This window comes from Opisthorchis viverrini, assembly GCF_000715545.1.
Source record: "Opisthorchis viverrini unplaced genomic scaffold opera_v5_42, whole genome shotgun sequence".
NCBI lineage: Eukaryota > Metazoa > Platyhelminthes > Trematoda > Opisthorchiida > Opisthorchiidae > Opisthorchis > Opisthorchis viverrini.
The window spans coordinates 1,755,691-1,781,558 of record NW_008751698.1 but is presented as its reverse complement, the minus strand read 5'-3'; positions in this window follow the sequence as shown (position 1 = coordinate 1,781,558).

Here is a 25,868-nt window from a genome sequence, read left to right as displayed (position 1 = left end):
CAGAATAAGACCAAAAACTCAAATCACCATCAGATAATTCTCCCATAGGATTGGACACGCATTACTTATGCTAGCCAAAGTTTTAAGAAGTGGAGATTTAGGTGATATTACTTCGTACTTCTCTAGTAACCTACTCTGAATTAGGATAGCCTGGGCGTTCCCATACCAACCCAGCTTGACTGTGTTTGTGAACAAAACCAGACCAAAAGCGAACCTGAATTCTCTTTCATGCCACTTCATTCTGATACTTTCTCCTAGGATCTACTCCAACTCAGGCCAACGAACTATCATCCGATCGTTTTTGTGAATTTTAGACGAACTTACTACCCACCAGATAGCATTGGCTTGTTTTGACAAGAGACTTGCCTGGAAACCAGCTGAATCTCTTGCTTATGATACTTTAAGCAACCATATGTGCTGCACCAGGCTGCCCAACATTTTAGTCGGCTCGAGATTTGAGATATCGCGATACATTTTACAGACATAATACACTACTCATAAGGTCAAACAGCTTTCAGCAACCGTATGATTAATGAATTACGTCAAAACCAGAGAATTGTTTCACGAACTTGTTGATTTCCCATACTTCTGCTCACTCAGCACAAAGTTTGTATCCCACCAACTACTATATTTGTTCCCATGGCTAAACCCTATATATGAAGCTCGGTATATTTTTCTCTCCCTCGATGAAGCAACTCAGAGGAAAGAAAATATTGCTCAAGATTGAATGACGCCAGGAAATTAAACAGCTGGAGAGCCATGTGAGAACCAAAACCGCCCTCCGAGGGTGGTCGACGCTGACATTTGGCTTAGCAACATGAGTGACAGTGTGTGAGTGACTGTCCGCTAACTGTATCGTAATGGGCTCACATTCGGTATGCACAGCACCGATTTTGAAAATACCCATAATGAATTAGCTGACCTGCATAACCCGCAAATATTTGTGAGCTTTTGTTTGACACACGGAAACAGGGTTTGTTTCAGTGAGACCTGAATAACCGATATGGTGTAGGAAAAGTGTTCAAGTTGCGAACCAACAAAATTTATGATCCAAATCTTGTGGAAGTCCAGCTGCTAGGGATGAGTGTGAAAACGGTAATCTTGTTCCATACTATTTGAAAGTCGGCGGTAGTGAGCATCTCATGGATTTTGAAAACGATCAAAGTCAACTCAGGGAATCACTCAACGCCACATTAGGTGGTACAAACTGCGTGATTTGTAGCGACCCGGTCACCCACATACTTGACTGTTCAACTCAGCCGCTCACGGGATCGCGAGGCTTGTCTTTTTTCTCATACGCACAAACACGTCGCACTAAGCTGACACACCGGACATCGATTGTCTGCACCGCCTAGTCAGCGCAGCAACCACTCATGTGCCAACGCGCCCACATACACGCACTGGGACCTACATACAGGCAAACCGAACCCAGTCAAGACACAGACTCGCGCGCGCGCAGGGAGCAGGACATCAACCTCTCCACAGGTCCGCGGACAACCATGGAGTACGTGTAGCAGTCTAACTGCGGAGAAAAACACGTTCCCGCCGTCCGGACTTCCACCAAGGGACTCTCGCACCCGATAAGTACCCTTTTTGACTTGCTCCCATTTTCGCACTGTATTTATTTTTATACGTGTCACAGAAATACTAAAAACTTTTATTAGTGCACATTCACCTTCTGATTTGTATTATGGCTATCGCCACCTGTGCACTAATAGATTAAGTGATTCATTGATGTATCCGAAGTATCGGTTTACTTCAGTGCTCATCAACTGGTCGGGTTAAAGTGCTCATACTCATACATCGAGGGTCTTAGTATCGAACCTTTTAGAGACTTGAGGCGGACGCGTGTGCTACTACTGGTGATGTGTGCACTATTGGTGATCTTCAACGGGGATGGAACAGCTTTACAAAGCCAAAGCCTTTGGGCCTTCCAGAATAGACGAACTACATGTGAAAGACTGCGTTTCGATGAGAGCTTTTTTCACTTTGTCACTTTGAAACCGCATGCGGTAGAAATTGATCGAACTCCATTGGTTACCTCTGTCATCCTCTTACAAAAACAGTTGATTAACAAGTTTAGTGAACACAGACAAACCGTAACCCTTGGATAAATAGTGGCTGCAATTGCCTGCCATAAATGCCGACGACCACTGTTCCCCTATGCAGTTTGATCACAGGGGTGCCTCTTCCCCTAATCCTAATTTGAGGTAGCGCATCAAGCACGGGCAACAATCTGTAAAACCCATAAGTTGTTGAAATATCTCCATAAAGTCGCTAAAAAGACATCTGCCAAGCGAATTCTCTTCTGAATTCCGTCTTCACATCAGCACTTGACATATGGTTGTATATTGAAACAGTAAAAAAAGTAAATATGAGGCGGCTGAGATTCAAAGTTATTTATGCCTCATCACACTCAACACGTGTTGACAGAGCTGACCGTTACACTGATAAGCCAGCCGAGTAGACAGCGCAACCTCTGCAGGACTACACCATGTCATGCCACCACCGGCAAGTGGATACTGACCGATAATTCAGCTGAAAGCTCGGTCACGTCACACAATTGATACCGGTCACGAGATCAGCCGTTTCACGTCATATACCCGGTACCCAACAAGCCACCAGTATCGATCCAACGGTGTCGCTTGACTATAGCCAAAACGGTCTCACAATGATTGCGAAGTCCCGTACTACTCTGTCAAAAATAGTCCGTACGAGAGCTGAGTTTGTCTTGGTCACGTGACAAGAACCGATCGACCGAGTCGCGCCACAGCCCTCTAGGCCACCTTACGCCATACATCTAGGTTTGACTTGGGTTCCGCTGACAATGAAACATACATGTTTTCGCGTTTTTAATTTCAAACCCATTTTTAGCTGTTTATTTCATTATTTACCTCTGTTTTAACCATTAGGTATGACGACGATAACCCGAAAAGACCAATTTTCTTCACTCTGTCATTGCTGAATCAATAAACATTAGGCTTCTGTAGGAAATCAACTAATCTGTCCATCAAGGCAAGGCCCCAGAATCAGGAAATGAACTGGTCACCATGGCATGGGCATTGGTGTTTGAGATCGCATCAGTGCTTAGTATGAATTGAGGGGACGCTCGGTATTCGCACAATGGATTTGAAACTTCGAAAGCTATGACGTGTCCCTGATGGACTAAAGCAATCGGACAATTGGGTTGAGAGCACCAGTCCAGACTTTTAAGCCCCATTTGAGCATCCCTAGGTCTTAGCGATGGTGGGAAATTATCCCATAAGACTTTTCAACCATAGACCTGGTTGCTTCAGTGAACAATGAACTTTGGTGAGCTGCAAAAACATGAGGGCAGATTAGGACGATTTTTGGTTTGAGCACATACACAACAAAATACAACATTTTGGCGTAGAAAGTTTTACTCCATTTGTATAGGTTTTGCAGCTGAGAGCGTTGTGTGGATAATTAGCACCAACTGAGAGCGAGCGTCACCCTACTTTCGGTTCGGTACTAGGGTTTTTTGGGTGTGAAGCCAGGATGAGTCACCGCTGCTACCCTGTCCGCGAGCTGTACCCCCTGACATCAGTCAAATGTGTGGAAAAAGTCTTGCTGATAAGTTTGGGACATCACTAACCTGACCTGGAGCGATTTGCACCATTTGAACAATCTGTAGGGAGCCTCATTGATTTTCATTCTTTTTTATCGTCTCAAGCAAGCCAAAACATGACCGATGCAAACTCCACCCGGTTGGATGTTTTGGTAGCCCAGACCTGGAAAACCCGAAGCAATTGCTTGCAGTGCAAAACCTGTGAGTTGGCTCGGGGCGTCCCTTATAACCGATATTCTACTGAAACACCATCAGGGGAGAGTACTGCAACACCACTTGGAAGTGTAACGATAGATGGCCGATTAGCAGCCGGGACTTTGGGAGACTGAAGCTGGGCCCTCAGGATCGAACAGGATTAAAAGTTGTGCTCTGGAAGACAGTAAAATAGAGAAAATGTCTAGTTGAATTGAAAGAGATCCAAAGGTGACGCTGTTCACACCGCACCTATGACTCGTTGCTGAGTCTGACAAGGATGTGAGTTTGACAACACCATCTGGGACCGCGGTAGATGTATATCCGCACAGAAGAAACTGCATCCCATGTGTGGGAAGACGAGCTCAATAAGCGACGAATAAGCAGAATAAGACCAAAAACTCAAATCACCATCAGATAATTCTCCCATAGGATTGGACACGCATTACTTATGCTAGCCAAAGTTTTAAGAAGTGGAGATTTAGGTGATATTACTTCGTACTTCTCTAGTGAGAGCAAAAGGAGTTGGAGTATGGGAAGATTTGCATTAGAATATCGCTATATATATATATATATATATATGATAGTGCTCGGTTACTGTCACTGCTAGTGTGGCTTTGATGGTCGCTAGCTATTCCTTTCTGATGCACTTTTTCTCTCGGTAATCAGAGGTCTGAGTAGTTGCAAGATTTGTCGAATATATATCTACAATTACGCGAATCGGTTACTGTCACTGCTAGTGTGGCTTTGATGGTATCCCGCTATTCCTTTCTGATGCACTTTTTCTCTCGGTAATCAGAGGTCTGAGTAGTTGCAAGATTTGTCGAATATATATCTACATCCCATTACGCGAAGAAATTTTCCAGTGTCCTTATTTTGATTAGTCCGCATCAAAGATGAGGAGTGCGCAAACCCTGGTTTCACTATCGGGTAGGGATGTTTCAAAATGCTTGTCTTTTCCATAACTGTTATAAAACTGAGTAATTCAGAATGATACCAGAGGTAATAAGGCGCGGAGTGCAGCCCTAGCTCTGGTCTGTCCCTATTTCATCCCCGTGCTTTGGGAGCGGTGGCTATGGAAACACTAACTCATGCAAAGAATAACGACAATTGCTCGGTTTCCCTCACATAATATGCGCCTATCAGGTGCACTAACGTTTGACGCGATCTCCATTCAACTCACTGGATTCTTGAAGCTCATCATGGGGTCTAGGCTGACCTCACATATCTGAAACTCGAATAGGGGATCCAGACAGAGCCAATGAGGCTAAGACAGACACCTTCCTTTTCGAAGACTGTGGACTACGAACTTCAGGCGAAACTCTAGCTGCCACAGCAGGTTACAACAGTGTTGACATAACCTCATTTTATAAGCGGACACTTCCTTCGCTAACTAAAAACTCGACTGTGAGCTGTCCTACTGTCGACTTCTGTAGGAACTCGTAGTGGTGATAATACTAACCGTTATTTGTTTGTGGTGCTTACTTATTCACCAGATAGTCGTAATTCTGATTCAGAAAAGGACATATTCTGTCGAGAAATAACCAAAAATCACTCCTACACAAATAGCATAGGCATAGTCATATTAGCGGATAATTTGAACATACATTTTGGTTCCACGGTTCATGAGTGGTACACTACGATGTTAGGTCTAGTCTGAACACGAAACCTTATCATGCAATCCGGGCTTAAGCTCACATGAATTCCCCTTGGACCGGTCTAGAATCGCAAAAGGACGTGACCAAAACCGATCCAAGGGGTGAACGTGCTGTGTGGTCTGCTCTAAGTCTTCAGCATTTCCCACCTTTACAGTTATACTAAGATTCATTTTCCCAAGGCTTGTGTGGTGGTTGGGCACTAACGTGCATCTCTTTTGTGCTGCTGCGATTGATAACAAGGTGATAACGATGATTACAGTGATGAAAAACAGACATCATCATCATCACATCATCAAACATCAAAGACAGCAACATCAGTGTTGGCACTGATGCTTCACTGCCGATAATGGATTCATTGCGCTTGTTCAGAATCCAAGTCGTTTTCCAGCCTCATAATGTGTGTGGCATGTGCCAACAGACGTTATCATGTACTCACCGCAGCCTGAAATACCAATCAAACTGGCTCAAGCCGAGAGCCTCGTCGTGTCATACTGTTTTGGAGAAGGGCTGTCAGTGAATCAGGTGTCAGTCAGGTCCATACTTAGGAGGTCTGTTCTCTTGGACTATTATGTAGTGTAGAAAAGCGTCGGTCGCTAGATTTAAATCAAATCACCCAATCTTATTGAGTGGATATTCATTGCTGTCACAGCCTAATCGGCATCAAATTCAGAGGAAAATCTTCTGATCGGCTACAGCTTACAAAGGAGAACTCTGAGATTTTTCTGTTCCACTCTCCTGTTTCATTCAGATTTGACGTCAGTTTGTTCCAAACAGAGGGGCTATAGGTGAACATATTTTGAAATCAGGATAGACTTCACAAGGTCAACACAAACTAACCAGTAGATATCTATCGGTTTCATTTTGCTTGGGGCTCATCAAGTGAATGTAATCTTTGATATTCTTCGAACTTTCTTCTTATTTTGGCACGGAAGTGGGTACATTTCGAGTTAATTGCTCAATGAAAACTAATATGACATTATTAACAGACGTAAAGAACTCCTCTCTTGGAATATCCCACAGCCGAGTCTGTAGAGAGGATGTTCAGTTTATCCGATGCTCAATATATCAGCTTACTTTTCCCTAGCATTAAGTGAATGTAAGAAAGTTTGGCGCAAACTTGTTGACAGCCCGCTACCGAATGTGTCGTGGTAAAGGAGAAGTACGCAAGCTCCTTGAACACCGGTCCAACGTGGAACACAGTAAAACTTTGGTCGCAAAATATTATATATGCTCTATCTTGAATCACAGGAAACTTGAGGGCTTCCAACGGCATGATCAGTGGGTAAACTTTCTTGTGCTTTCAGAATGCATCTTCCTAGATGTCAAGACCGAATAAATATTTTTTAAAGTTGGAGCTCTCAGAGCTTTTGTGAATAAGGGTCATTCTGGTGTTGCCAAGTCCATATTCACTGATCAAACTCACCAGTCACATTTATTGTTAATTTTTCGTACAATGTTTGCCCTAGACACATATCAATGGATCAGTGGGAAATGATATCCTCTCTGGAGAAGTGGTCTTTCTCACGAAGGATCGCACACTACACCTGACGATGACGTTGATGTATACTGTTCAAATTAGTAATTTCACTTCATTGATTTCTTACATGACAGGTAATACTTTAGTGGACCAATGGTGTCCAAGATATCTTGTTTTGTTTCGAGCTCTTGGGCATTAATTTTATAAGATTTGCATGAAATAAGAAGGGTCATTTGTGTCACCCGTAGAGGATTGAAAAGTTTTCCGACTACTTTTTCATAGTAAACGGCTAAAGACAAAAACTCTGCTACCTCCCCGAGTGAACTTTTATCCAGAGTTATTACATCGCGCTATATGACTGCCACAAAACTAACAATCGTACTGATGAACTTCATTCAGGGTGGACGACAAGTTTGAGTAACCAACCAGGCTGTTGCGTAGTAGTAGCACAGTAAACGGCCCTTTCAGCTACATTGGTAAGAAATGCTTGCAAGAAGTGTTTGAGTTTCAACCTCTTGTCATTTTTCAGACAATGACTGTAAGTGACCTTGGAGACGTGGTCAACAAAGACCTACTCGCATCCACTGTTTCCGAAACAAGACGGATGTGGGAAGAATGGATATTAGACGGTTGAAAGTCGGCACAAAAATGCCTCTAGTGCTCTAACACCATTAATCCAGGTTTTTGGAAAACATTACTTTATTTCCGACTTGACGTGGGTAATCAAACAGCTATGCGACATGTGGATTGTTGCGAGTGGCGTAGCAATGTTAGTGCTAATTAAATGAGCACCTCATATTTCAAAATGTTCACTAGAACCGCCATTCACTACAAACGTTTTCCTCAGGGTAGGAGTCTCGAATGGTTCATTTTCATCAAAATCTGTTCCAAAACAGTGTGTAGAAATGCTAATATTACGCCACCAGCAAGACACCAAAAACAACTGCTCGAAGCCTGCCGTTAAAATAACTTCAGCCACTAGGGAATAAATCACTTTCATAAGCAAATGAGTAATACCCGAGAGAGCAAAGTCTTCCAGGACGTGGAAGTCAGATTACCCGCTTGGGTCAGAAAGTGAGCAAACTAACCAAGTGTTTGGTAGTAACTTCAGTGCATCCTATGTAACAATCTAACTTGTAACACATGAATTTCTAATTTCTTTGAACTATCACAAAACCCAGTCCGATCGAGTCGGGTTTTTTGTTCACAGGGAAGCTGGTAAATCTCTTGAAGTTCTGTTCGCTGCGGCGATTCTGCCGTAAAGCGAAACCCTGACACGAGAGGACGAACCACATGGGTATCGGTATTTTTATTAACCAATGAACCTAACGTCAGACTGCGTAGGTAGTTGGCCAGTGTGACAAATGTCGGTCAAGTATATCGCAACGAATCTTCCACTGAACTGGTAAGCAAAACAGATCGAATTCAGGACCAGTGGTAGATAAATCTTGGCAACATCGGTCAAGTTTAGATGATCTCTTACTGACTTAGCTGCGCCAACCTATTCCAGGTAACCAGTGAGTTATATTGGCAGCTGACATGACCCGCCTCTCCTTAATGAGGTAGAACTTGATTTTGTACCTTCCGATTGCGAGTGCGCTTCAAATCTGTTCCGTTTTTGCGAACCTCATTCCCCATGCTTGTCGCTTTATTAAGGAGGTATATACCGAGAATCAATGGACTGACAAAGTGGCTAGTCTGACCATGGTCGCAGTTCACAAACTTCTAAACCGGTCCGGTCTTTGGTCCTTTCCTCAGGCACCCTAGTAAACAGGTTAGTAAATTTTGATGCACTGTGTGACGACATGGTTACTATAATCCCTCATGGTATTGGGCACATTTGGTTTCCAATTACGCACACATTGTGCGGTTGAACCAAACCGGAATGGATATTGAAATTGAACATCTTGTCACCAAGTACAACTGCCTACTATTCACCATCGACGTGCATCTTTGAAGCGTGCAAATCACGCGTTGTGTAATGATTATGTGTGCCTTATCGATCAGCTTTAAAGGCGAAATTTATTGATAAACGATACACACCCAGTCCTTCCACTAGGACGAAAGCACGGCTCTATTGTTGGAGCTTGATAAAGGTCGAAATCTGGCCTAAAAGGCACAAGATTGAGAAACTTCCGCAATGCTGAGGAAGCGCACATAATCGAATTTGGTTTTTATCCTTCTGAATTTATAACTCTTTGACCGACAAATAACTGAGTTACGTCGAGGAAGAAATATATATTTAAAAGAACGGCTTATTACAAATTGAAGAGAAGGTTTATGTGTATCGCTTGGAATCAAATAAGCAATGCCTCCGAACGTTGCATGCATAAAGTGAAACAGGATGTTTGGGAGAAGAATAACCACTATTCATAAGGTTGCTAAAAACCCATTCACAGTTTCATCTCTCTTCGGGTCAATCAGTCCCCGAGATTCATTCAACTTTATGTTCCACTAAAAAGTATATTGCACAACATTCGCGAAATACATTGATCTACACACCCATCTGGTTTTAACAAATGACTCCATTGAATTCCAACTGACTTTCGTTAATGAGATTGTTCAGGGAAATGTACTGGGATATCTCGGATGTTGGTCCAACGGAAACATGTGGCGGTGTTTGTAGCAGCACGTTCAGTTGGATTATCTTTTAGCAACCACAGCTTACAAGATTCCAGCTTTCTTTTCGTAAGAAAATGTTTAGTGACGAACTCTTCGTCCAGATATGTATCCATACAACAATAGCTATAGTCTACTGGCGATATGAATCTATCTCTTTTGGTTATCGTGTGGCTCCGTTACCTTATGTAAGTGATCGAAATGACATTAAAGCCGTGCGAAGTTTTGCAGGTGGCCGAGAAGCGTATTTTGATCATCGATGGTAAAGCAAACGACAATATAACCATGGGTTGGGGCATCAGTATACCGAGTATCTATCCTAGGCAACAGCGTCCAAGAAAGGGAATAGAAACACGGTAGTATTACTAGCATCATGTGGGAAACAATCTGTGACTGCGACAAAAAGAACAGCTTGGAGATGTCACAAAATTGGGAAGGACACCTGTCTTTGTATATAGATGGCACTTGTTATGTTTTGGAAGAAAGAAAAAGGAGTTCATGGAAATTCCGACAAGTGAATAGTAACAAATGGACCGGGATGCACTCGCAACATGGTAACAGCAACCAATGTCATGAATTGTCTGGACCCAGTTCTTTTTTGGCGGTCAGGTCAAGTGATGAAACAATTGGAACGGCGTAAAAAATATTTCGTGGATGATCGAAGAATGAAGCTAGCCTACCTAGTGAAATCGGTAGCAGCTTTTCCAACGTATCGCCCATCAAGTTTATCAAATCTGTACCTGCGAAATTAGACTCAGAGCGATTCACTGTGATGATCACCTACATTCCAAAGATGGCGTTGTGGACATTAGTTGAGATCTGGTTCTCAAACAACAGTCTCATTGGGCAAAATAAAGTCAGTCATGTGTCAGATTCGAGGGGGGGGGGGGAGGTAGAAGCAAATCTTGGAGATAATCTTGATAGGTGGGCATGAAAAAGTGATTCTGGGCCCAAATTATAGTTCGCATTAGAAGAAGATACGTCACTTATAGAGTAGTCTAAGAGGAGAACTTCAGAAGCACCTAATTTGTGTTCAGTTTCTAGGGCGCCATTGCTTTCCAGACCTTATCGTGACAACAGAATTAATGAGGTTTTGCTTGATCCTGAGCCTGCACTGAGCTGAAAAGACCTATCACTGACAACATATGTGAAAGATAAGACGTGTCATCAGGACCGCTCTTTATGGACCAGGTAAGCGTGTCCACAAATGCAACATCCTTCATTATTGATGACTGAACTACCTATTGAGATGCATCTCTCTGTGCACCAAAGAGCACTTGTAAAGCCAAACGCAAGTCTCCAAACGTATTTCGCCAAGGTCAAATAACTATCTTTTCGTTTTTACGCACTTATTCACCAGCCTATGTATACAGGCCCACTTCTTCCTTAACCCAGTGCATCAAAAGCTGTCGATCATTGCTGTTTCATATGGTTCAGTCCCATCAACAAAGATAGATAATTTGGACACATTATTTCCGAACATTTTCCTAAGAACCTTGGAGATTCGTTTCCAGTCTTTTATTTATGAAACAACAGGTTTACTAGTTTTCAAGGTGGGGTCCAACGGTCACCTTCAAGGCGCCGAATCCTGGTCTTTGAAATGGTAGCATACGTTTGAATCTACTCGGCTACCTGGGCACAAACGAAACTGTAAGAACTCGGCCGTAGGCATTCAAGTACGGAGCTGGAGTCTTTAGAAAGTAGCGGAAGCTGAATTCTGACGGGGATTTCACATGAACTTCACTACGTCATTGTCTCTACGGGCACGCAGCTGGGTTCAAGTAGTCGCATGGTTACTGTCTCGACTATTTGTGGGACTCGTACATTGGGAAACAGTACCCCACCTCACTTCTCGGTTCACTGAGGTACAAATTCTGTGAACGGCAATCCGACTCTTTGACACCCTGTTATGTGTTCTTATCTCTATCCCATCAATCCCTACGACAAACTCTCTAAACCCCTATCCATACAACCTACTTCGGTCTAAACTGATGCACCACGTTGTACACGCACAGAGCTGTTCACGGAAAAGTCCTAACAGAACGTGTGAACAGGGAGGCAGACGAACGACGTTGTTGGTAATACCGATTCTCAAGTCTGAAGACCAGTCACTGTCAGAAAACGTAAACCGCCTTTCGAAAATGGTTGTAGAAGAAGCACCATTTCTTCCAAGCGTACTGGTTGATGTAGTTCGTACACAGTGGACATGGGCATCAAGATATGATCCCTGGTCTGAAAATACAAACCTAATCAACATATGCCTGAGGAGTACGCCTACATCCACTTAGATCTTCAGCTGGCAAAACAAAACTACATAATTCCAAATTCAGGTAGGACTACTTTGGCAAAAAATGCGATCAAGACATGTTTCTTCGCATCCAATCTACTTACTTTCTTCCACGCTGATTACTTGTTCTAATTGCATTCGCCACAGCAAGTAAATTTTATTGACAACTCATTAAAATCCCAAGAAAGCATGGAGCTTTAACCTAGCGCCAGAATTGCTGGAAAAGTAACCACCACATCTGTATCTGTGATATAACATACATAATACGGATACCACTTCTGGAAATAGGAACGATAAACACTAGTGTAAATTGCAATCTCCACTGCGAGTAGTGGAACCAAATACTAAATTCGGTTATAACTGTGTTCGACCTAACTTTCTCCTGGCAATAAGGTAACTTTTAGTAGTATACTTCTGAATGTTCCAAAAAGTACTCTTGTAAGAAAACGGACTGAAAGTTTTTGCGAATATTTTCGTCGAGGGTTTAAAAATTACGGAAGTCGGTAGTATATCCCAGGGGGAGAGTTGAGATTTTTTCTGCCTAATGTGGGCCTAATAGTGTCGACCCACAGTGAATATCGAAATTGCAGAAGACGCAACTGAGTGACACTAGTGTTATTGGGTAAGTAATCCAAGGAAATTTTGTCCAAGTTCAAACCCATCACTACTACTTCCAACTGGAGCGGCATAATAGACACTCCTGGTGTTTGTGTCAACAGTCATCCGGAGTCAACTTCTGTATCGTTTGTACGATGATTATCAACTGATACTGTGCACTCGACAACATCAGTAATTCAAAGTATGGTGAGGTATATAATCGGCCAATCAGTTAACTACAATATCTTCATAAATGACGTTAACATCAATGGATCAGTTTTCGTATGTTTCAAATGAATTTCCTTGTGGTCATAGCAGAGACGCTTCCAGTTAGAGGAATCCTATTGAGACCTTGCTTTGTCAGGATCTTACAATAAAATCCCTCAGCCTAAAGTGCTTCACGAAATGGTTGCGTTCGAGTATCTCTCAAGCTCATGAGTCGTTTAGCGGCAGTGCAAAGTTGAGCCTTCTCATTACGTTGTGGTCGATCAACGGTTTCCATGCATTAAACATGAACGCAATGCACTGGCGGTGAGGGGTTTCCATTCCAGAACGCATTCCGGTACTCACTAACTGATGACATTTTGTCAGTACGGTATTTTTCTAGTAGAATCAACCGGCGTGAATGAAGACGTTTTTACGACCCCTATAGGCTTATCTTCCTGTTTGGCTTGTCCACCTGAGGATCTCTGGCGAATTTAGTTGTTCAAATGTGCACTTGTTCCCTAGTTTTTGCAGTGAAAAGAGCATGTATACTTTCTGTGTGCCTACGACCATTTACTGTAGTCAAGATCATCAACAATGTTGGGTTTGCACAGAAGTCATCCATAAACTACCGTGAAAAAGTCAATACGAACGACCAACATTATAGCTGGCGTGAGACCTTTTTTCAGTCGAATTGACCGAATATTCTCACACGCCGGTTCACAGGATTAGGGAAAGGAACTACCAATAAATTTCCAACACCTCAATCACCCATTGTTGGGCATCCATTCAAAACAGACCCTGTTAATTCCTTCATCATTTTCTTCCACACAACCAACTTTGGTGATTAGTCTTCTCTGTTGAAGAATCTGTAGCTTTAGAGGTTCGGATTTCTTTTCGCATCTTCTATTTGCATCTTGACTCCTCACAGTTTCATAATAGTTATACGAAATGGTGACATCCAACAACCTTCAAACTTTTCCAGCTGGAAAAAAGTCAGCGCTTTATTTCACGCTTTGATTCTATCACTATCTGCTATATTGTGTCACATTTATTATACTGGTTTGGAATCGAGCGATGAAAAACAAACAAGAACTAACAGAATCAAATTTAGCTCTTCTACTGTGAAGAAGATACCAAGAGAGGAATAGATAAACAAGGTCACATTAATGCGCTGTGAGGTGAACTTACATACAAACATACCTGTAGAAGCGTACCAAGTGTTACTGATATGTTAAGGCACAAATAGACGCTAGACGAAAATAAATGTATTGTTATATAACCAGCGCACACATCTTTGGTGTACCCATTTTATTGCTTCCCCATCATTTGTACGTGGTGCCGGGTGTCATCTAACTCTCCTAATTTTATGCAAGTAGAGCTAATCTACTCTGGAAAGCCGAGAAACACTGTGTAGATGTTCTATCCATGTTGAGAATAATTAGCCGTGCGCACCTTTCGAAATCACTTCGTGGCCTTCCAGTCACTTAACCGTTCGGCTATTAGCGGCTGATTAGTAGTATGCTTGGTTTGCACTTGGACAGGATGTAACATCACTCATCCGTCAGTCACCGAATCGTAACTTTAACACACGTAGCGAAATTGATGAAAAAACTACACCAGCGAGATCAAGTGGACCGCCGTTCATAGTGGCCATTGTGTGAACGTTCTGTAGCATGAAACCGATCCTTCAGACGATACATAGTTTTCAATGTTTTGGGAGACTTGTCTTTTTTTAAGTTAGCGTTCACTCCAGGGTATGCCGAGGAAACAAAGGCCACCGCATTTTACAAGCTCAATGAGAACGGTTCCGACCAATATCATGTTTAATACAAGACACCGTGAGTGTTTGGTTCAGTTAAGACTGCAAATCCGATATCGGATTGTGCGCTGGTGCTGGGTGACCTGTGGATGCTGATAACAGGCTGACATCAGTTTCAGAGTTGCTCGAACAAGGAATACATTGGAACATCCTTAATGGATGTATTTGTTAGAGGTAATGGAGAACAGACCAATGAACCTGTCAGATTATGGTTGTCTTTGTGGAGCGAGAAAAGTTGGAACATCCTTAATGGATGTATTTGTTAGAGGTAATGGAGAACAGACCAATGAACCTGTCAGATTATGGTTGTCTTTGTGGAGGCGAGAAAAGTCCAAACAAGTAAAAAAAATCGGTCGTCGTAGGGATGGTTCTTTTAAAATATAAATCATTCAGCAAATTAGCTAGTGTTATGAAGGAAAGAATTGACACAAAGGAAGGACAAATATACCAACTGAAACGATGTTTTCAACTGGCGGATTGGTAACTATTGAGTTAATGTGTTGACTCAATAACTTCAATCAGTATTGCAGCTTCCTCATGTTACCAAGATTGGCGCCGTGTACGCATCCTAATTCATAGTATTTGCAAAACGGAAGCAAGCAAAATTAAGAAGTACTTGTTGATGAACCCCTACTGACTACAGCATCCGACTTTTGGCTTGATATCTGACTGGCATATATTGATCAGTGACAAAAAAGTTCACATTGTGGTGTCCCCTCTTTGGAGCTAAACCAGTCATTTTGAGATTCGGAAATTATATTCTCTCCGTATCTTGGTCTTGTTTCCCCGAAGGAGGACAGGAGTGGGAACAATTTTGGTAGGCAGACCGGTCTTTTCAACGGGACAAATTTCTCCTTCATGCGGTTCTCTTGGGGGTCGAAGTAGTCCATTGTGCCTTGGTTGCATAGATGTGAGGGCTAGTGCATCATTAAGAGACGAGGCGCTCGAATGTGCGAAAAATATCCAAAATATCACACAGTCGGAATGATCGACAACCCTACGATACTTCGTAAAGTGAATTCACCTGGACGGAAAAGGACAAACCTATATAAAGCACTTTGACAAAAGTTTTCCATTTCCAAACAGTGGAATACGTAACTGGTTTTCCCATTTCTCAAAATACGCTTCTTTCCACCACCTCTGTAGGGAGTATCCTACAGGTCTCCTATCTAACCGATGCACTGTGGAGCCCACCGATGGTGTAAGTGGGGGAGAAACATTCCAATGCGGTTTACTGCACCGCAGGAGAAAAAAACAATCGAAAGAGCAATGAGTGCCATGTTGTCCTCGACATTGACGGAAACTCGGGGACTCCCCCCACCGGATGAGACCCAAGAAGGGCGAATCTGGTCATGGGCTCGTGAGCACCTCAACAAATACACTCATTTGCATATCGACTGAGTTTTCACGAAAGACTCAACTGAATCTCTCGTTTATAATATTCTCCAACTGGGTGTGTTGCGCAGAGGCCACCTCATGTTTCAGTTGCTATAATGTTCGAGGTATCGCAGTACATTTACATAAAGGAAACTCCTCACAAGGTCTCTGAGAACTCTACAACAGCCCACGACCTGTTTCGCCCTACTTGGGGCTCATCAGACATTTTCCTTCATCAAAATATACTGCGATATCTCAAATACCGTATCAATCGAAACATGAGGTGGCCTTTATGCAGCACATGTAGTTGGGGAATACCATAAAAGAGAGATTCAGTGGAAACCCATTTGATAGGCAAATGAGTTTGTTCACTACAGTATTATTGTTCAAGCGAAATTCATATGTACCATGCAGTGTCCGAAATGCCAGCCACTACGCAGATACCCTGCGTTTTTGCCTACTTACATATTTCCAGTAGTGTATGACAAAATGCGGTCCAATGCGTAGGCTGCGCCCGTAGCTGCTGTACCTGGGTGCTCGCACACTCGCTATACCCGTTTGACGACAAGCGATTTTGCGCGCTGTCGTGTATGATGCACTAGGATCACTAAATACACGGAGCTACTCATACTGAGGGTTGATTCAGTCATTTTTGAAGTTTGACCTCAATGGTTGGGGTACAGAAAAAAGGATGTTGCAACGTCACCTGAAAAATTTCACCATTGATCAGCTACGCATTCTAATTGCAACAAATCGTGCCCAGTTCTCAGGATTAATTGATATTCGGGTCACGATTGACAATAGAGAGTGAGAAACACCATCCTAGTACGCTATTTCTAAACATATTTGATGCTTATATGAGGAAGAACGTACTACCCGGAGCGTCTCGTTGAAATTGAACATACCCAAGCAGTGGGTCTAGTTGGGGTCAATATCCACTACTGTTCTGTACTTTCTTGCGTCCAACAGTATGCGGCTACATGGCAGGATAGGCTTGGGTACTCAAACTCGGGCTGGTACACCGACCATTTGTATGCACATCGCTCGTTTCGTGACACGCTTATTCCGGTTATTTAACAAGGAAGCAGCAGGCTCAACGATTCACTTTATCAGAACTCACCATCATACTGAGATCTGACAATCCAGACGAGCTGAATACATGTCAAAAAACTACATTATGTCAGGCAGCAATGAGCGAAAATATTTAAGCATCTGAACAATGGGATTGGTATGTTAGAAGACCCAGTGGCTTCCCTGCTTAACTCTGTCGACTACTATCTCGTCAGACAGTGCCATGGTATCATGGTCAAATTCCTGAAAGTAACCACTGAATGCCGAAATCTACTGAAAGTAACCACTGAATGCCCGAAATCTACTGAGACCCACAGCTCCGCTGGATGCTGACCAGACAGGCAACGCCTCCGCAATGTGGAGCGCGTCACAGCCTCGTTCCAAAGCTAGACCACCTGCGTCAGCATTGTCCCTCCGATAACTAGCCTGAAACCGTTGTATTTTCGCACCCGCACGCACTCACGCTATCGTACTCGCTTGCTGTTGTGTTCCCCTCTGTGAGTCTAGGCACTGGAGTGGGTCAGCAGTCAGTACAACATATTAGCGAGTCAGCAGATATGACACACAGAACTGTTATAGGAAAAAGTCTGTTCCGTAGGTGTAGAGAAAAGCAAACTGGTCAGGTTGGTGAGGATGTGAGAAGGATGCGTTCACTGTTGCTGCACAGAGATAGGTACTCATTTATGAAAATCGAAGTCGAAATTTGGCTGAAACATTTGAAACCGGTCACTCTGGAAGGATGCGCTGAGGATGGGTCCCACTTCAGACAGATTATTAAGAAGTCGAGTCACTTCAACCTGACTGCAGCATCCTATGGAATGCTTGTTTAATTTTAATGTTCAGCTGTAGCATTGTTGGGATACTACTGAATTTTTGATCAGTTGCAGATACCGATTTTATGACTTATTTCAATATGTGGGAAACACTTGCTGATGTGAAACGCTGAGCAACCTGATTCGAACGAAAGACGACTCCCTTATGACTCGAGTCAAATGTCTAGTTATTTTTAAAATAGGTTAAACGGAAACGCACAGGACTTTAAGACTACCGGGATGATACGCTGTCGCATACCTGTTAGAATGCCTCCATTTCATAACAGCTGATTCTGAGCTGCAATTTGGAAAAATTCGTCACCATGTTCGCGCAACAGTGCTGCTGGAAGGGTTAAGAATCCGCCCTAGAGAGAGCATCGTCCACGTCGCTTGAGTTCGATACATGGAATTGGTTCATCCCTAGTGACATAGTAGAAAGACCCATGTCAACGGTGTTGGTGGTTCATGAGGCTAAACTGTCTTGACAACATTCTCCAAAATAAAAAGTTTTTGTTGGGCTTTCTTCGAGAAGATTTGCCTTGATAATGGTTCTGAGAACAGGACAGATGGGGCTTTGTTAACAACTACAGGAGCTGACTCGCTAATGTTGTGGTCAAATATGAAGAAACTGCGGATGCCCATACCTCGAAAGTCGATGAACCATCGATGTCACTGAAAGCACATTGTCGGCTGATAAACATCGTTCTGAATAAACCGGATAAGAACGGAAATAAAATTACGTATAGTTGTTTTCAATGGAACTAAGAATGCATGTTATATTGTTCCATATGGGCGGTGTCAGCGAGTTATACCAGCCTGAACAAAGCTCCTCAGGGCCTTTAACATTGTAACTAAGTCGTCTCCGTTTGTATTGTAGGCATCCTCTACGAGCTGTGTTACTCTCGAAGGCTAGATAACAGGCAGATGAGTACCGCAACTTGCGCTTATTATATGATTTAGCCTCGAAAATACACGTCTCAATTGACCGTAAATCAAGTGGCTGTTGATTTGCTTGCAGAGCTTGGCAATTTGTTTGCAGGTATCTCGTCACCAGTTTCGGGAACACCGTCAGTGTGTGGTCCTTTATTTTCTCAAAATATACTGTCGATGAACGAGCTTACTTGGATCCATAATTCGTCTCTAAATAGTAGTACTGGTTGAAACATCATTAAATGTACCGAAAAAGCCAGTTGTTTCATCTGTAGCGGAGTAGTGCGAAATAACAAAAACTGTACAACTACTGACTGTTTCATTCCGAACACAGATTACGCCGTTACCTCAGCGTTTTTCAAATACTCAGCTTGAGTTGAAAAATACAGGTGTGCAAATGAGGTGGCAAAACTTCCCGTACTCCTAGTAATAAACACGCCACATCTGACAACAGATGGGCCCTCATATCATGCCCATTTTGTCGGAAGTTCACAAATCAATTTCGACCGAACAACCGCGTTGGACCCTGAATACAACACTTGAGTGACCAAGGGAAAGGAAACCACCCCGAGGATGCTAAGGTAACCGACGTACCACACATCTAACCTTTCACTATGGAGTATTTCGGTGAAATATGGCGTCTAAACAGACCAAACTCCTATGTATGATCTACGCGAATGCCTCACCGATTGAACCAAAAGATGGTCGCTCTAGCTAAATATGAATGAGTCCTCTCTAAGATACAGAAGGGGCGAGATGGCTCAGCGGTTAGGGCGCGAATTTACTGACCGGAATGTCTGTGGTTCGAAACCGACCTCTCGACTTCCCTGTCTAGGCTTGGGCATCCTGCTAGTTTCCCATCCCTCGTGCTTATTTTAGGTGGCATGGCACCTAGGCACCAAAGGGGTGCTAAAACTGCACGATTTTTTCCAAGATACAGAACGTTATCACTAGAACTTCTCACGGATTTGCACTGCCCTCATCCCTGTTCCTCCAACTCCATGAAAACGGTTCATCAACCATCGCTTCATCTCTCTGAATCTTCGCAAATGTCAACCTGCGCCCCTCCACTCCGATTATGCGCTAATCGTGCGTAAGCCTCCGACGCAAGGGACGAGAACGTCCACGAGGGCGGCAAATTCCAAGCTTCTCTCCCTGACATTCTTACTCCTATAAATGATAGTCGACAACAGACAAGCCAACACCCTGTCAACCAATATGGTACGAGTGCTTACAAAATACGTGCATGCTATTACCATTCCCCCTACATGCTAAATCCTTGGACATCTGAGACTCTTGTTTGGCCCATGTAAATTCCGGACCACGGTCCATTTTTACAAGTCACAAGAACACCATATCCACCACCGAAACGTATGCATCAATTCACAGTTGCCACAACGAAAGACGCTCATCCAAGCCGGCCGCTGCCAATCCCTCTATATTTATTTCTCACTGGAACTAATCGTCACTGCTCCGTACTTCATAAGACTAGTTAAAAACCGAGATAATGTTCATCTGAATCTACTCAGAGACTTGGGCAATCTCACATTTACATATTGGAATCCCTAACCTCGGTTTATTCCCTGTTCCAAAACCTAGTAGTGTGGGGGACAAAAATCCGAAGACAAGTTTGACAGATGAAACCAAGTCCCGCGAATTAGTTTACAACATTCCCCATCCTGTCTCACAGGTCACACTTCAGCGAGGCCCCATGAACACAGTTAAATTATCCTTATACAGCTAACACGACCCTAGTCGTGATGGATCAACTGTCTACGACTAAACAAACGTTCTCACCAGTAGGGACATAACAACCGAGGGCAGAAAAACTAACGTTTTCTCGACAGCCGTCATTGTCTGCTAAGTGGTGAACGATATCCTGGACTAAGGCAGTTCTAGACCACCACGAAATACCATAGTTTCTTCATTCAACAGTGGGTTCTCGAATGAGGTTTTCAGGGTAAAGCTCAGCAACTCACCTGTTTGGAACGAGTCTTCAGCATAAAAACACTACGAGCATTTCACGAACGAACGCTCGAGACCACACTGCCAGCGCTTGGACAGTACTTCGAGTATTAATAGTGCGCGAAAGCATAGTTCCACGAACTGAAACTAGCAATGGGTCAATGTTAACAGACATTGAGTCGCAGGCCAAGAACTGTGAATTCACTGCATACGTTTCATTAGGGCACTACTGACAGGGTGAGGTTAGACCGACTGGTAGTAGTATGTCTATCAGGACGATGAAGCCGCCTATGACCACGCGGCATGTCACCGAATAATATACTGAAAGCATATGAAGACTAAAGCAAATGAATACGGTGTGGCTAGGACACGGTATGAAGGAGCTGACACAATACCATTCTATGTAGGCGTGCGGTTCGTCGGTAAAATTTGCGGTCGAGAGCCAGTTGATTTGTTTTTGCCAGTGGTTGAGATGAGGTAAACTGTTAACGATGAGAGGACGTGATATAAAGGTAGTTAACGGATGACCATCAGAAGTGTCACAACCACTTCAGTGGTTGTCACGGTACGTACGGGTGATGAATTTCATTCACCGGTAACCGTAGAAACCAGCTGTCCAAAGTTCGTTCTTTTTGGCTCCGTTGAAGTAAGGACCATCCTAAGGCTACTGCACAAAAGTTCTGTGAACGTGGCTCCGTTTGACGGTTTGGTTTTCATCTATTTGGTACGCTTCGTTTGCCAAAGTACGGTAGTCCAGACCGCTAGATTCGTTAACCAGGTTAGGAAACTGGTGGAAAGTCATTTTTTCGAAGCAACGACCCAAGTCGATTGATGCCATTTTGCGGAGTAGGGATTAAGGTAATCACATGCTGAGGCGGTAGCCTTAACGCTTGAGCCCCATTGTTTGCATGAATGGGGCATCTGTCAATGCTAGCACATCTGGAATAGGACGGCAGTTGCCTGCACGACTGGGTTTACTGGTCAGGTTTTTACCCCCTTGCCTGGTTTTAGATCCGTTTCTAGAGCTCAGATCAAGGGGTAAAGTGGATTTTGTAGAGTTATCAGATGTGTGAAATACGGGTCATGACCAAAACAATCTACAGACCGTGAGCTCACTCACCGTAGGTTTTATTCAAAAACATTGGACGTACGGTGGCATGCTGATAAGTTATTCCTATTAAAGTAAATCGACAAACCGGTTATCGCAAATGATCCAGACAATGACAGGAACGTTCCAGTGAATGAGTATCAGTTGCACTCAAAAGATTGAGTCTGGCTATACCCATACAGCACAACAATTGATGTTTCCTCTGCACCAACCGAGTATTCGTCCCATACACAGGCTCTTAAACATCCGCAAACAATCCCGCCGCTGGCTAGGATATGTAATTTGGAAATTAGAAGACCGCTTTTTCGCTCAGCCCTGAGCTGAGTGGAAACGACTGAGAGTAACACAGTCTGTGACCTACCAACGAAGTATGAAAGCACTAACCAGCAAACTCAGTCCGGTCGACAACCATCACTTCCTATATGGTAACTGTTATATCTGCTGATTCGCCGGCCTGTGGTATCTGTTGCTGACCCGCTCCAGTGCCTAGTGTCGGAGAGAAAAAGGCTAACGGAAGGGAACACAATAGCTATATTCCAACAAAGTTGTTGCGAGAGCGCGAGTGCGAAAAGTACAACGGCCTCAAGCTTTTTATTGGAAGGACACTTTCTGAACTTGGTCCAATGCTGACGCACGCGGTCTGGCTTTAGTACGAGGCAGCGACGTGCTGCATATTGCGGAGGCGTTGTCTGTCCTTGATCAACACTGACTCGCGCTGTCTGGGTTTGATGCAAGGCTGTGACGCGCTGCATATTGAGGAGGCGTTGTCTGTCTGGTCAACACCCAGCGGAGCTGAGTCTCCGTAGATTCCGGGCATTCAGTGGTTGTTTTCAGGAAGCTGACCTTCCTGATAGTAACCCTGAGACTCAGTTGTTAATGATACTAGAATACGTGGATCACCCGCATAGTCAGCAGAGCCGTGAATCAAAGCCACCACCTTCCATGCATAGCCGTCCAGTCTCCCGTTCTCTCACAACAATATACAATATAAGCTGATTATGTATCGCGCCGTGTTTGGCTACATCTTCCATGCACTCCCATTTTCCCGCGACTGAAACTGTGGTAGCTGGTACATGATTTATGGCTGAAACAACATGAACTGAACCATCCACGCCTCTGTGAAAGGTCGACAGGCCCGGATAGAAATTAACCAAATGAGGTGGCCAACATGATTGTTCGCCGGATTCCAGTCAGTGGTTCTAATTTTTCTCGCTGCATGGAAGCTATTGTGGTCCTTGGGGATATTAATGACAAGGAGCTTCTGAGAGCCCGTCAAACGAATCAAGTGGGACAAGCCGCGGACATTTCCATCAACATCCGCTTCTCGTATTTTTTCCGCCGTCTATATCTACCAAGCTTCCCGGTCTGCAGGGAGATTCAGTTTCAAGTGGTGTCGGACGCTGCGCCGAACACTGATGTTATGCTTTCTATGATGATGATGAAGGCGGATCTGGCAAACGTAGTTTATCAGCCAACAGACCAATGTGTCCACCTGTGGATGGCCAAGCAAATGCGACCAGTTACTTTACATCTGGGTTCCTCGGTTGCCAAGCCTAACAGCTCCGATGACACCTCTGCATCTTTCATAATTCAGCAATCAGCTCAACGAACTTCAGTCCACATCGTACTATCCCTCCCCCGTCGTATTTTGTACTTCCACTTCCCACTTTGGGAGATCTACAACTACTTGACTCTTCACCAGTGTCTGTATATAGAGGATTTTGTTAACCGTTTCTTAGTATTCAGTTGACCGTGTAGAGGCAAACATTTCCTAGGTCATGGCTCTTATAGCATCACAACGCTCCTATCGGGGAACTGTATCTGGCACTCGTTCAGTTCAAGTACCAGCCCCAAAAGATGCTTGGAAGCTGCCCCAGTATCGGAGGTTGCACCGGTGCATGGCCAGCTTCAATGTCGTCCAAGGGTATAGGAAGAGCCACCACCTTGTGCTCGTACAGCTTGGCCTACAGTTCTTCCACATCCGTTTCGCCGAGAGCCGTAGTGGCAACAACGTTTGGCTTCCAGAGTAACAGCGCTCAGACTCCGTTCCAGGCTTGATACGCGGAGGAATGTTCGGGACTCCAGTTGGTGCGGGCTGGTCCAGAATAAGTGTTCCTCGAGTTAACTTAGGTTAAATTGCACAACAGTAGTCGTGAAATATTTAGCCAGTTCACCATACATACAAACAGCACAGTCGTCTACAAACACAAGAATACGGGGCTTAGGCTATTGGACCAGCTTAAGACGACTAATGCCGGTCTGACATCTATCAAATCAGTGCTCGATCTGTCGTTCAGTTGTAACACCCTTTCGGTACCTAGCTGCCATGCCACCCGGAGGAAGCACGAGGGCTGGGATACTGCCAGGTCGCGCAGGCCTAGACAGGGGAAGTCGAGTGGCAGCGGTCGGGTTCGAACCATGGACCCTCCGGTCAGTAAATTCGCGCTCTAACCACTTGGGCCACCTCACCCCCCAACATCGTTAACGAAAGCCGCATTCACGATGTCTGCGCCCACAATACTTCCCACTTAAAGGAAGTTGATCTTCGTGAAGTGTATAGAAACGGCATAGAATGGCTGGTGATGTTCGTGTTTTCCTTACAGTGGTCGCACAGCAAAAATTAGATCCATCGTGCTGCGATCAGCTCGGAATCCATAATGTCCTTCCACCAATTCAGCTGTTGAGTAACACTCGTGCAAGCAGTCTGTCCGCCCAGTTCAGCATACGGACTCATTTGAAGCCGGTCTTCCTTCTCCATTGTAGAGTGGTACAATTAGATTACGTTGGTCCATTCAGGAATCGCATTCTTCGGAGTTGGACCACAATATCTGAACAGTTTCACTGCGAGCATACCTTTTCCAGCTGTCTTGCGATTCCTCAGTTGTATGTTCCTTAGGAGGAAAGACCAGGAACATCTCAATATCATTGAGGCAATCCACTTATTGCAGTTCAGTCGACGCTCGCCGGTCGTTTCAGTAGCCTATGGAATTATTTGCACCACAAACCTGATGTTTCTACCGATAACATCTGCTTTAGCGCCGTGAATATTCCGGAGCTTGAGTAACTTTGACACACGATCCGCGGATGGTCTTTAAAGAACCACCATCAAACAGTGAATGCTTCGACTTGCTCACTTCGCTTCCTTTACCATTTGTATTTGATAGAGTTGAGTCGTCTAGTCAAGTTATTCCGATCACCCTATTTTAGCTGTTTCTTGACCTCGCTGCCGAGGTGGGTAAGTTTCAGTTGTTTTACTTTGATTCTTGTCAGCTCGTGTGCCGTTCCCTGATCTGCCTAACTGCAGTCCTTATCATCTGATGCTTTAAGTTGGGCCACACTTCTTTCAAGAGATTGAGAGTGGATTGAGAAATGAACGCGGAAGTTAGATGATACTGGCATATCAACCTGATTTTCGGATTCTTTTTGCGCTTAGTGTCAATGCGGGATACCAGTGCCTGAATACCACACAATGATGTCGATCAAATCCAACATACCATAAAATGAAAAGGACAAGTGGCTTGTAATAGACTCCTTAAAGTATTTGTGTCGACGGTAGAGATAGCTGCGAACCAATCGACTATGGGATTGAACAGTTTGTACGAACTGGCGGGTAGTGATCATGTTCCAAACAGTGCCACCACCAGTGCCCATGTAATACCCCGTTTCAAATTCAAGATCACCTTAAAACTCCGCGTTACTTCTAGACTCGTTCCAAAGAAGAAATGCACGTGGGCTCAGGATCTGAGGTGTGCTTTGGTGGGACCATGTAAACCCGGCACATGCAATGAGAGCAGAGTTCTCATCTGGTGTTACTATCAACGATGATTGGAAAGACACCGGAATTGCTGGGTATGAGCAGAAGCGAAATTCAATTCACATGTTAGTCCCTACTCGACTATATAAATGAGAACGGTTGTGCTTGCCATGTCTGACTGCCTGTCGCCATTTTTTATACTGATTCAGGAGGTAAGGGCCTGTTATAAGTCTACAGCAGTGTGTGAGAGGGGAACTGCCACGAAGATGCTGGGTCTTACCGCAGTGTGACTATGTACCTCCACGACTCATTGAGCTATACTGGGGGAAACCGTGTAAAACTCATACCAGTCATTCAATGGTTAGAGATCTGACGAACAGACTGTTGGCCCTCCACGTTGGTGGTT